Here is an 11,360-nt window from a genome sequence, read left to right on the forward strand (position 1 = left end):
GGAGTACCAAACAAAATAATGTAAATAAAGAAGTACCAAATGGTTGGTTTGCTAACTTAGTTTCACAGAGACAAAAATGCTGAATTTGAGATCTGAGATCAGAATCAGATCTCTGCTCACACCTTTGCCCCCTTGTTATATCTGTAAACACACACATATGCACGCTCATATGCAAACACATGCATGCACGCACCCATTTTCTGATTAATTCTCAACTCAAGAAAGCTTTCCTGCATGAAACCTTGTTCCTTACTAGAAGGGACACTTGAGGGACTTGAACGTTCTGTTACTTAAGGCTCAAGTTTATGTTCTCTTTCAAATAGTAATTGTCTTTATCTTCAAAGGTGCCATTGGGTGGTTTTTGGATAGAAATAGGACTTTCTGCTGGTCCACACTACTAGGCACAGAATAGATATTTAACACATTGTTCAGCAAATGAATGAATAGGCCCCTGATTATTGACCTCAAGATACACTAACAACTCATAAATTCCCAATAACAGAAAATAATCTGATAATAGCTCATTTTCTTTTATTAGAGAATAAATGAATTGCTGTCTAGGTAATTCATGCTTTAGCTTTATTTCCTTTCAGATATACTATCAAATTCCTTTTCCTCATTGCATCTTACCTTGCTAATCCAGGTATGGAGTCCCTGATCTAACACTTCTAAAGAGCTTCCTGCTGTGCATAATATTCTACCAGCCACAGAGCTTATTTCTTCAATTTGCTAAGCTGTGATCATCCATATTGAATTTTCATTTTGCTTGTTTTAGCCACATTATGAACTTGTCAAAATCATTTTATATCCTCAGGCCATATTTGAAGTCTGTTTGCCAATGACAGGATAAATCAAGGACGTCTATGTGGGGAAAAGGTGATCCTATTAGTAAAGCAGTAATAGACAAAATGCCTCAAGCTGATGTTAGTCTATGGCAGAACCTAGTTTAGAGAAAAGACAGTGGATGGGACAAGACAAGGACGTGAGTGTGAATAGAGACCTGGATTCTGATCGCAGATCTCAAATTCAGCATTTCTGTCTCTGTGAAACTGAGTTAAATAACCAGCCATTTGGAACTTTTTATTTACATTATTTTGTTTGGTACATCATTATTTACAATATTTTTGTGAAATGATTAATGGAGTGGTGATACATAGCAAAAAAAAAAAAAAAGAAAGATCTCACAGTTAGGAAAGAGTTTTATTGTTAACATCTTCTAAAAATGACATTCAATCTTCAAGAACCATATGAATTTGTGACTTGCAAAGCTTAATGTTCAAACTGGGTCAAGAAAAAATGAATATCAATCAACCTTAGCCATTGGTTTTGGTCAGAATGAGGCAGAAATAGTTACCAGATTGTAAGAATTTAGAAAGATGAATGAGAGAAAATAACAATGAATGTAAAAAAGAGAAAACAAAACAAAACAAAAACTTGCTTCATTAGTTTGACAGTGAATTATATTTCACTGATTTTTTTTAATAAAAATGTACCGTATTATCTGGCATACAAGACAACTGGGCATATAAGACAGCCCCCTAATTTTACAGTTAAAACATAGGTTTAGGCCTATATTTGCTGTATAAGACAGAATGTTCCTGTGCTGCAACTGTATCTTCCACAGTGAGACAATCACAACAAGCAAAGATCCAAAGGTTATACTGTAATAGACGTCCTCTCTGACTGGCCAATCTGAGCAGGCTTTTGACAGTGTAGATTTGGGTCCAGAACATTGTCTAATTTGCATGCATCAAAAGCCTGCTTGGATTGGCTGAGTTAGAGAGGCGGTCCAAGCAGCCTTGCAGTGATTGGTGTGGGATCGAGTTGGAAAATTCCTTTTGTGGCAATATTCAGACAATTTTCATTTAGCGGCATATTGAAACATTTTTCGGGATATACTCGGCGTATAAGACGACCCCCGATTTTCGGTTCACTTTTTTTGTTTCAAAAGTCGTCTTATACGTCGGAAAATACGGTATTTAAAAATGTATCACATTGTTGATATAACTGATCATAATACATTTGTTTCAGGATGACAGAAAGGAAGTTATTAAAAATAGAAAAAAATTGGAAAAAGAAGAGGAGAGTTCATTAACAGTTATATTCTTGAAAACTGTTGTATCACCAATAAAGTCATTAATACAGTAGCAGAAGGTTTAGAACGCTCTTTTTTTTTAAAGATATGATATACACTAAAAATGTGTGTTTGTGGCAGTTATTGTTCCACTGATTTTTTTTTTTTTGGCTTTTGAGCCACACCTGGTGATGTTCAGGGTTACTCCTGGCTATGCCCTCAGAAATTGATCCTGGTTTGGGGGACCATATGGGAGGCCGGGGATCGAACTGGGGTATGTCCTGGGTCAGCGGCATGCCCTACCATTGCACCTTTGCTCGGGCCCTGTTTCACTGATTTTTATGGTCATAAATTATTGGAAACTTGGAGAATATTTTTACAATTTAGAGATCAGAAGAGTTAGCTGGAAAGTTGAATTCTGAATTCAAGTTCTTTTTGTTTTCCTATACATGACTGTATTTATCAAGAAATACAGTTGTTGGGCTTCCATTCAACTGTCTGAAAGAGTTCTAACTTCTAAACATGGAAGTTACATACCAGGATTCAAAATCTGATTCACCATCTCAACTGAATAAAAAAGTAATTACTTCATTTTCTCTAAAAACCAAAGCCCTAGAACCATTAATCTTAGCATCTGACAGTATTAACTAATGTTGATTGAGAATCTGTGCTGAGTCAGGCATTATTGGAAGCATATTACATTTATTAACTCATTTTTTTCTTTTCACAAATGAGCCAGGAAGGGTTTGTTCTTAGTCTTGTTCAACACATAATGGGATAGAGGCAGAAAGACATACTGAAATTTGGGAACATTGACTTAGAATAAATAGGACCAGAACATTCCAGTAAATTATCAACCAGATGCAAAGTGATTCTGCATTTCACTGATTTACCTTTCTCTGAATAAAAAATAACAATGTTACTGGAGTATTTTAAAACACCTTGATTTGCTTCTATTTTCACCTTCAAAAATATCCAAGGATGGGACCAGAACAATAATACAGTAATACACTGGGTACAGTGCTTACAAGTTGGTTTACAGCCAATTTGTGTTTGATCCTATTATATCCTCCCTTGGGTACTACTAGGAGAAATTTCTGAATGTAGAGCCAGGAATAACCTCCAAGCATCGCCAGGTATGAGCCCCAAACCAAATCGAGGAAGGGTGAGATAGTACAAAGGTTAAGACACTTGCCTAGGATGCCTTTATCCTGGTTCAATTTTCTGCACCATGTGTCGCCCCCTCCACCCGCCCCCCCAGAACAGATCTAGTAATGGCCCTTCAGCAACACCAAATATGGACACACACATACACACCCAAATACCAAGGACCCTGGACCTTGATTTTCTAAATTATTCTAAATCTTTTTTTCTAAATTGTTCTCCTTGACATACAGTCTCTAGTCCAGTAGCATTGGCATCTACTGGGAGTTTATAGAAATGCAAGAGTTCAGATTCTAGGCCAGATCTTCTGAATTTCAGCAGGAAGATTCAGCACACTCCGAATCTAAGTAGCAAGAATGGAGTGTCTTTCTATTGCATCCTGTAGTACTATTCTGTGAGTCTTTCCATTTCTTCCTCTGTTCGCTCAGTTCCCTATCTTGGTTAGCAGAATTTGTTGTGCAGACTCTGTCCAGTATTATTTCTTTGCTGCCCAGTATTCTAGTCTGTATTCTCTTCCCAGCTGAGGAAGCAATTTTTACTAAATCAGTGTACCTTCCATTGAACCTTGCTGCCCTTCAGTTATGAACTTGCCTAAATGTGGGATCTTTCCACTCAGATGGCACATCAGTATCTAATAGCAAAAGCTTTGTCATCTCTTGAGCCCTGAAAGATGTGCATGTAGGTTAATTTTCTATCCCTTGCTTTCAAATATTTTGATAGTTTTCTCATACCTTGATCATCTGGTAACAGAACTATTGCAAATTTTTTCTAATTGGTTCTTTATAAACTTCAGTCAGTAATTTTAAGTATATTCAAAGGGTTGCAGCTAATTGGACTACATCACTCTCAAATACTCCCTGGAAACAGTTTATTTGAAAGGTGTTGACTTTTATCTCAGATCAGTGAGGGAAGCATTCAAAGTAGGTGCCTCTGAGAGATGGCTTGCTGCATTTCAGTTTGAATGGACAGTCTCATGTCAGGGAGTTATGAGTCAAGGATCACAGTAGAATCTGTGAACCATTCTCTCTTCCCAAATACTGTTACTTTTAAAAGCAAATTCAAAAGACATGGCCATTTGGTGACTGTTCACATTACTCATAAGTTTCCAGACTGCACTAGAGTGTTTTATGAACTAGCTCAGTACATTTATTATATCCATACTGAGTAGCGTCATTATAATTAAATGCCTGTCACGATTTCCATTACACACCCCTGTTTTAAGGGACCTAACACACAGCCATAAAATTTACTTTTGACTGAAACTTGGCATGCCTGAATTCAATGCCCAATCACACTTTTCATAAAAAGCATAAAATTTTATTATGCTCCCCAAGTACTAGTTTACTCAAAATACTTTTATGCTCAGAAAGACAAAGATAGTCATCTACTGTCTTTGTTTGAATTTAAAAATATTGACATGATAAACTGGAGAAAAAAATACTATAGGGCATAAGAAATTTCGTAATGTGATTGATTTATAAATTGGATGCTATATTTTTAAGGATTAGCAGTAATGATTATGTTAAATGCTATAAATTATGTGCTTCTGTAATTGAATATGAATAGCCTGAAGAATTATAACACATTTGAGTCAATTATGTCCAGCAACCTACCATATATGGGTTTTTCCTCAGATTTGTTTTGGGCGGAGTGTAGGAGGAGAGAGAGAGAGAGAGAGAGAGAGAGAGAGAGAGAGAGAGAGAGAGAGAGAGAGAGAGAGAGACAGAGAGACAGAGAGAGAGACAGAGAGAGAGAGACAGAGAGACAGAGAGACAGAGAGACAGAGAGAGACAGAGACAGAGAGACAGAGACAGAGAGACAGAGAGACAGAGACAGAGACAGACAGAGTCAGAGATTACATACAAGAGAGCACAATGACTACATTTCTAGATATGTAAATATATCATAATAAAGCCTTAATGTGACGAAGAGTCAATCAAACCTTCTATAGTGCAAAATAGTATTCAGGATAAAATCTAAACTGAAGAATGGCCTCTCTGGGGTCTGCTTTCTAATCCTTGGAACCTGTGAATATGTTAACTTACATGACTAAAGAAACTTTACTCATATGATTAACTCAAGATTGTTGTAATAGGGAGATTATCCTGGATTATTGGATTGACTCAATATAATCACAAGGGTCCAGGCAGAAGGAAGAAAAGTCAGTCAGAAGAGATGAGATTGAAACTGAGTTCTCAGATATGTGTGGTCCTAGGCCAAAAGATATAGAAGCTTCCTGAAGCTGGAAATCCAAGCGAATGAATTCTCTCCTAAAGAATCCAGAAAAAAGGCAACACAGCTAAAACCTAGATTTTTATGATTTCCAACCCCCCAAACCATGTAAGCATACATGTGTGTTGCTTTTCACCTCTTAGCTTGTGGAAATTTGTCACAGCAGCGATCAAAAATGAATGTCAATAGTTTACCAAATTTAAAATGCAGAAAGAAGAGCAAGAAAGAATCCATTATGTTTACACTTTCAAGACTGCCACTGTTTCTCATAATCATAAAAGGAAATGGATTGAGAAAGCTACTTGTTTTTAAGGTTTTGAACTATTTTTATTTTGCTGTGATTACCTTCCACGTGCCACATCATCATGACTGGTAAACATCACTTAATTGCTCTGGTTCAGGAAGAGGGTAACTGTTCTGTGACATACCTATGATCTTCCCTGAAAGTAAGAGTTGCTCATTTGCATGTCATCGTGCAATGGTTTGGGCTGCTCTGGTTGCTGCAGAAGCTATTAAAACTTTTATTTCTTTTCATTGTTTAGTAATCAATGGGAAGGTTTGGAGTTTGTCCTCAGGTGAAACCATGTTGTTTAGCTCTTACCCACATTTTTATGGAAATGGTTTCTCATAATGTTTATTTATGGCTAAGCAACTTTCATTCAAGTCTACTTTCCCAACAGTCACAATATTAAACCTGGAAGCCCAATCCCTGAAGCTGTCTCTTTGTGCTAAGACAAATCAGCTAGTCTGGGGTGGAGAGAGAGTAAGGCATTTGCTTTGTGTATGCTGCTGACCCAGGCTACACCATATAGGATTTCTGAAATGCGACCAGGAGTTAGCACAGAGCAAGAGCTAGGAGTAAGCCCTGAGCACAACTGGGGGAAAGAAAGAATGATGAGGGAGAGAGGAAGAAAGGACGGAAGGAAGGAAGGAAGGAAGGAAGGAAGGAAGGAAGGAAGGAAGGAAGGAAGGAAGGAAGGAAGGAAGGAAGGAAGGAAGGAAGGAAGGAAGGAAGGAAGGGAGGAAGGGAGGAAGGGAGGAAGGGAGGAAGGGAGGAAGGGAGGAAGGGAGGAAGGGAGGGAGGGAGGGAGGGAGGGAGGGAGGGAGGGAGGAGGGTTGGTAGAGGCATTTGGTTTGGTTCTTATTATGCCTTCTAATTAGATGTCTCTAATTGGTTCCTTCAGTTTGTTAAAAAGATGTTTCCTCATTGCCTCCTCATCTGGCTTTTTTTTCCCTCATCTGGGCTTTGTTTTTCCCAATAAAGGCTGCTTTGGAGGCCTGGAGGAGGAGCTGCCATGTAGCTCGTGGTTCCACGTGGTGGAGCTATGGCTTGTGGGTGAACAGCTTGCGGTGTGAGTTTCTTGCCTGCTATTCCTTCGCAATCATGTGTGGCTTATTTCTTGAGTCGGAATTGCGGCCAGACCTGTGTCTCTTGTCCTACCTGAACTTGGAAAATGGGGATCCTTTTCTCTCTCTGGTGACTGTGGAATGCACAACCTTGCATGCAGCCCAACTAAGTTGGACCCCACATCCTATATGGTCCCCCGAGTCCTGAGCAATTCTGGCTATGATCTAAAAAGCAAAGCAAACCAAACCAAACCAAAAGCATTTCCCAGGTAGTCCCAGATCTTGGTGTAGTCACTTTCTTTATCAAGTAACAAATATTACTTTAGGCTTTCCGCTACGTAGTCAGGTTATAAAAGAAATGAATTTCAAAATAATCCATTGGCCATAATATCAAAAAAATAAAAGATAACAGCAAAGTTTATCTCTAGAGCAGTCTGAATCTTGATTTTTGCTGCAGGACAGAGGCATTGTGCCTGCATGAATGCTCTCCTGAAGGGTGCTAGAGCCTTGAACGGCAGGAATTACCTTGTACTTCTGTCTCGGAAGCTATGCAATGAATGAAAAGTTCTGCAACTCATCTATAGGAAGAATTAGTAAAATAAATGACTCAGCTTTAGCCTGGCTCTTTTTTCTTCTACCTCATACTAACCTCCTAGTGATCTATGAAGCCAGAAATAAAAGCCAGGAGAGTTATTCTCTGCAACCCATATAAAATGCATTTCCTATCTTATTTGATGTTTGTTGTAGAAATATATGAGGCAAATGGAAGAAGGAAACCTATATTCACACCCTTTCTCACTCCCTTCTCTCTCTTGCAAAAAAGGCTTATTGTACAATGATAAGGTATTAAGTGTCATGTCTAGACTCTAGATGTTTATAGTTCAGGAGTAGACACATGCATAAATAACCCCTTTACAAGGCCAAAAGGAAAGAGAGTTGTATAGCTGTGTAAGTGGTGACAAGGACTTTTAAATATGGGACCACAATATGTATGCAGGTCAATTATTTTTTGTTTTTTTTTTTTTTTTTTGGGGGGGGGCATACCCGGCGGTGCTCAGGGGTTACTCCTGGCTGTCTGCTCAGAAGTAGCTCCTGGCAGGCACAGGGGACCATATAGGACACCGGGATTCGAACCAACCACCTTTGGTCCTGGATCGGTTGCTTGCAAGGCAAATGCCGCTGTGTTATCTCTCCGGGCCCGCAGGCCAATTCTTGACTCTGAAAATTTTCTATTTAGTATGAAGGCAGACAATAATATAAGGGCCCCAGTCTAAGTTCACCGATTCCCATTGAGTCACATACAATATACAAGTATGCAAAAATTAGCCCCAGAGACCCCTGCATGCCGGTGGGAGAGGCCTGAGTGAGTTTCTGTCCTTTTGCTCGGCGTTTGGGCCAGCCCCTCCCCCCAGAGACCCCTGCGTGCGGGCAAGAGAGGCCTGAGTGAGTTTCTGTCCTGTTGCTCGGCGTTTGGGCCGGCCCCTCCCCCCAGGGTGGCGCCTAGAAAGGCAAGTTGAGCAACCTGAATAGACGGGGGAGATAGGGAGATAGGGCCAGCCATCTGGACTCGCAGGTGACCTAGAGCAGTCCACCCCCCTGGACCCTGGAGTGGACCAGGGACTCCCCAAGGGCATGGACAGAGCCTGCAGGGTCGAACTGAGGGAACTCATTCAAGGGATGATTGAAGGGGGCGGAGCTCCATTGAATCCCAGAGAAAGGAGGGTGGATTGAGAGCTACGCTCAACAGTGCCAGTAACCATTGTGGCCAGGAGTGGAACTGCACCGCTGACAGAAATAAGGAGCAGAAAAGGGACAAGACCCACTGCAGGAACGCTGATCTCTAGGTAGCAAAGGGGAGGAGAAAGGGCTAGGTTCAACAAACTCACCCAACAGGCCCCTCTAGAAATACCTTCAGGAAGGGGACCAAAGCAGGCCAAAATTAGAAGCCACAGCACTCCAAAACACACCATTAAATAAATAATTAAAGAATTATGCGTAAATCAAGGAGATCCCTAATAACTGGTGACACCATGACAAACCCTATCAAGTTTCCAAGTCCACCAAAATGCACAGATCCAGGGGAAGAAGACCTAAAAGTGGTCATGAGGAAGGAAATGCAAGAATTACTAAAACAAATGAAAGAAACCCTAGCAACCGGGTATAAGAAATCCATGGACGAACGAATCAGCAAAATTAAAGAAGAAATGTCAAAGAACATGAGAGATTCCATACAAAAAGAAGTAAAGGACTTAAAAGACAAAGTAACAAGCCTTACCAGCAGAAACACAGAGTTGGAGAAGCACATCAAAGAACTCGAAGGAAAACTACAATCAAAAAATGATCAAGAAACCAACAAAGAAATAAAAGGCAAAGCACTGGAAGGAAAAATCCAATATCTAATAAACAAGGACAAAAGAAACAATCTAAGAATTGTGGGTATATTAGAAGGGGAGGAAATAGGGAAGGGGGAAGAACAGGTAGTCAGGGAGATAATAACAGAGAACTTTCCCACCCTCTGGAAAGACAATTCAGGACAAATCCAAGAAGTCAAGAGAGTCCCTAATAAAATAGACCCTAATAAACCCACACCAAGACACATAATAATCCAAATGGCAAAAAACAAAGAGAAAGAGGAACTCCTAAAAGCAATAAGGGAGAAAAAAAACCTCAAGTACAAAGGAAAGGACATAAGAATCAAACCAGATCTCCCATTTGAAATAATTCAAGCAAGAAGACAGTGGAATGACATATTTAAACGACTGAATGAAAGAAATTTCCAACCCAGGGTCCAATACCCAGCAAAACTATCATTCATATGGGAGGGCAGACTAAAAACATTCTCAAACATGAACGAACTTGAACTATTTCTGCAAACTAAGCCGATCCTAACCGACTTACTCAGAGACGAATTACACAATCCAAACCCCCGATTGTAACAACAACCACTCCACACAATACAACTGCACAACAGTCCTCTCTATCAATAATTTCCCTAAATGTTAACGGACTAAACTCTCCAATTAAAAGACACATAGTAGAGAACTGGAAAAATAAACCAGACTTCTGCTGTCTGCAAGAAACACACCTACAGTTACAGGATAAGCACAGGCTTAGAATAAAAGGATGGAAAGTAATTATTCAGGCCAATGGAAAACAAAAAAGAGCTGGGACAGCCATTCTTATATCAGACCAAATTGTATTCAGCCTCAAGAAAGTGATCAGAGACAAAGAGGGTCACTACTTACTGATCAGGGGAACATTAGATCAAGAAACACTAACCCTAGTCAATATCTATGCACCTAATGTAGAGTCACCAAAATATGTGAGGCAACTACTGGCAAACCTGGAAAAACACTTGAAGGGAATTGTGATAATAGTAGGGAACCTCAATACTCCACTATCACCACTGGACAGATCCTCCAAACAGAAAAATAGCAAAGAAATAAGAGCTCTAAATGAAAAATTAGAAGATTTAGGGCTAATAGACTTATATAGAGCCCTCCATCCCCAGAAAGCAGAATACACATTCTTCTCAAACCCACATGGAACCTTCTCCAGAATAGACCATGTCTTAGGATACAAAGCCAACTTATATAAGGCCACAAAGGTAAGGATCATTAGAGGTACCCTTTCAGATCATTATGCAATAGAGCTTATAATTGATGTCAAGAAGAAGCAATGGAGGAAAACTAATACCTGGAGATTAAACAACATGCTGCTTAACAACAGCTGTTCAAAGAACAACTCAAGGAAGAAATAAAAAGATTCCTTGAGAGAAATGACAATGAAGAGACAACATGTCAAAATTTATGGGACACAGCAAAAGCAGTAATTAGGGGGAAACTCATAGCAATACAGGCCTATGTCAAGAAACAGGAAAATAACAAAACCAACAGTTTAAAAGATCACCTCAAAGAGTTGGAACAACAGAACAGAGAAATCCAACCACAACCAGAAGACAAGAAATAATAAAAACCAGAGCAGAAATAAACAACATAGAAACTAAGAAAACAATACAAAAAATCAATGAGACCAGGAGTTGGTTTTTCGAAAAAATAAACAAGATAGACAAACCATTGACAAAACTCACCAAAAAAAAGAGGGAAAACACCCAAATCACTAGGATCACAAATGAAAGGGGAGAGATTACAACAGAACCCCAAGAAACACAACACATCATGAGATCATATTATGAACAACTATACTCAACTAGGCTAGAGAACCCAGTAGAAATCAACAGATTCTTGGACAAACACCCTCTTCCAAGACTGGAAAAGGAAGATCTAGAAAGTCTAAACAGACCAATCACTTCAGAGGAAATTGAAGATGTAATTAAAAAACTCCCTAAGAACAAATGCTCAGGCCCAGATGGATTTACAGGTGAATTCTATCAAACATTTCAAGAAGACTTATTACCACTGTTCCATAGGCTTTTCCAAACCATAGAAAAAACAGGAATCCTCCCCAACTCCTTTTATGAGGCTAATATCACACTCATTCCCAAAGAAGGCAAAGACACCACCAAAAAAGAAAACTACAGACC

The sequence above is a fragment of the Suncus etruscus genome, chromosome 13, assembly GCF_024139225.1.
Source record: "Suncus etruscus isolate mSunEtr1 chromosome 13, mSunEtr1.pri.cur, whole genome shotgun sequence".
NCBI classification, from domain to species: domain Eukaryota; kingdom Metazoa; phylum Chordata; class Mammalia; order Eulipotyphla; family Soricidae; genus Suncus; species Suncus etruscus.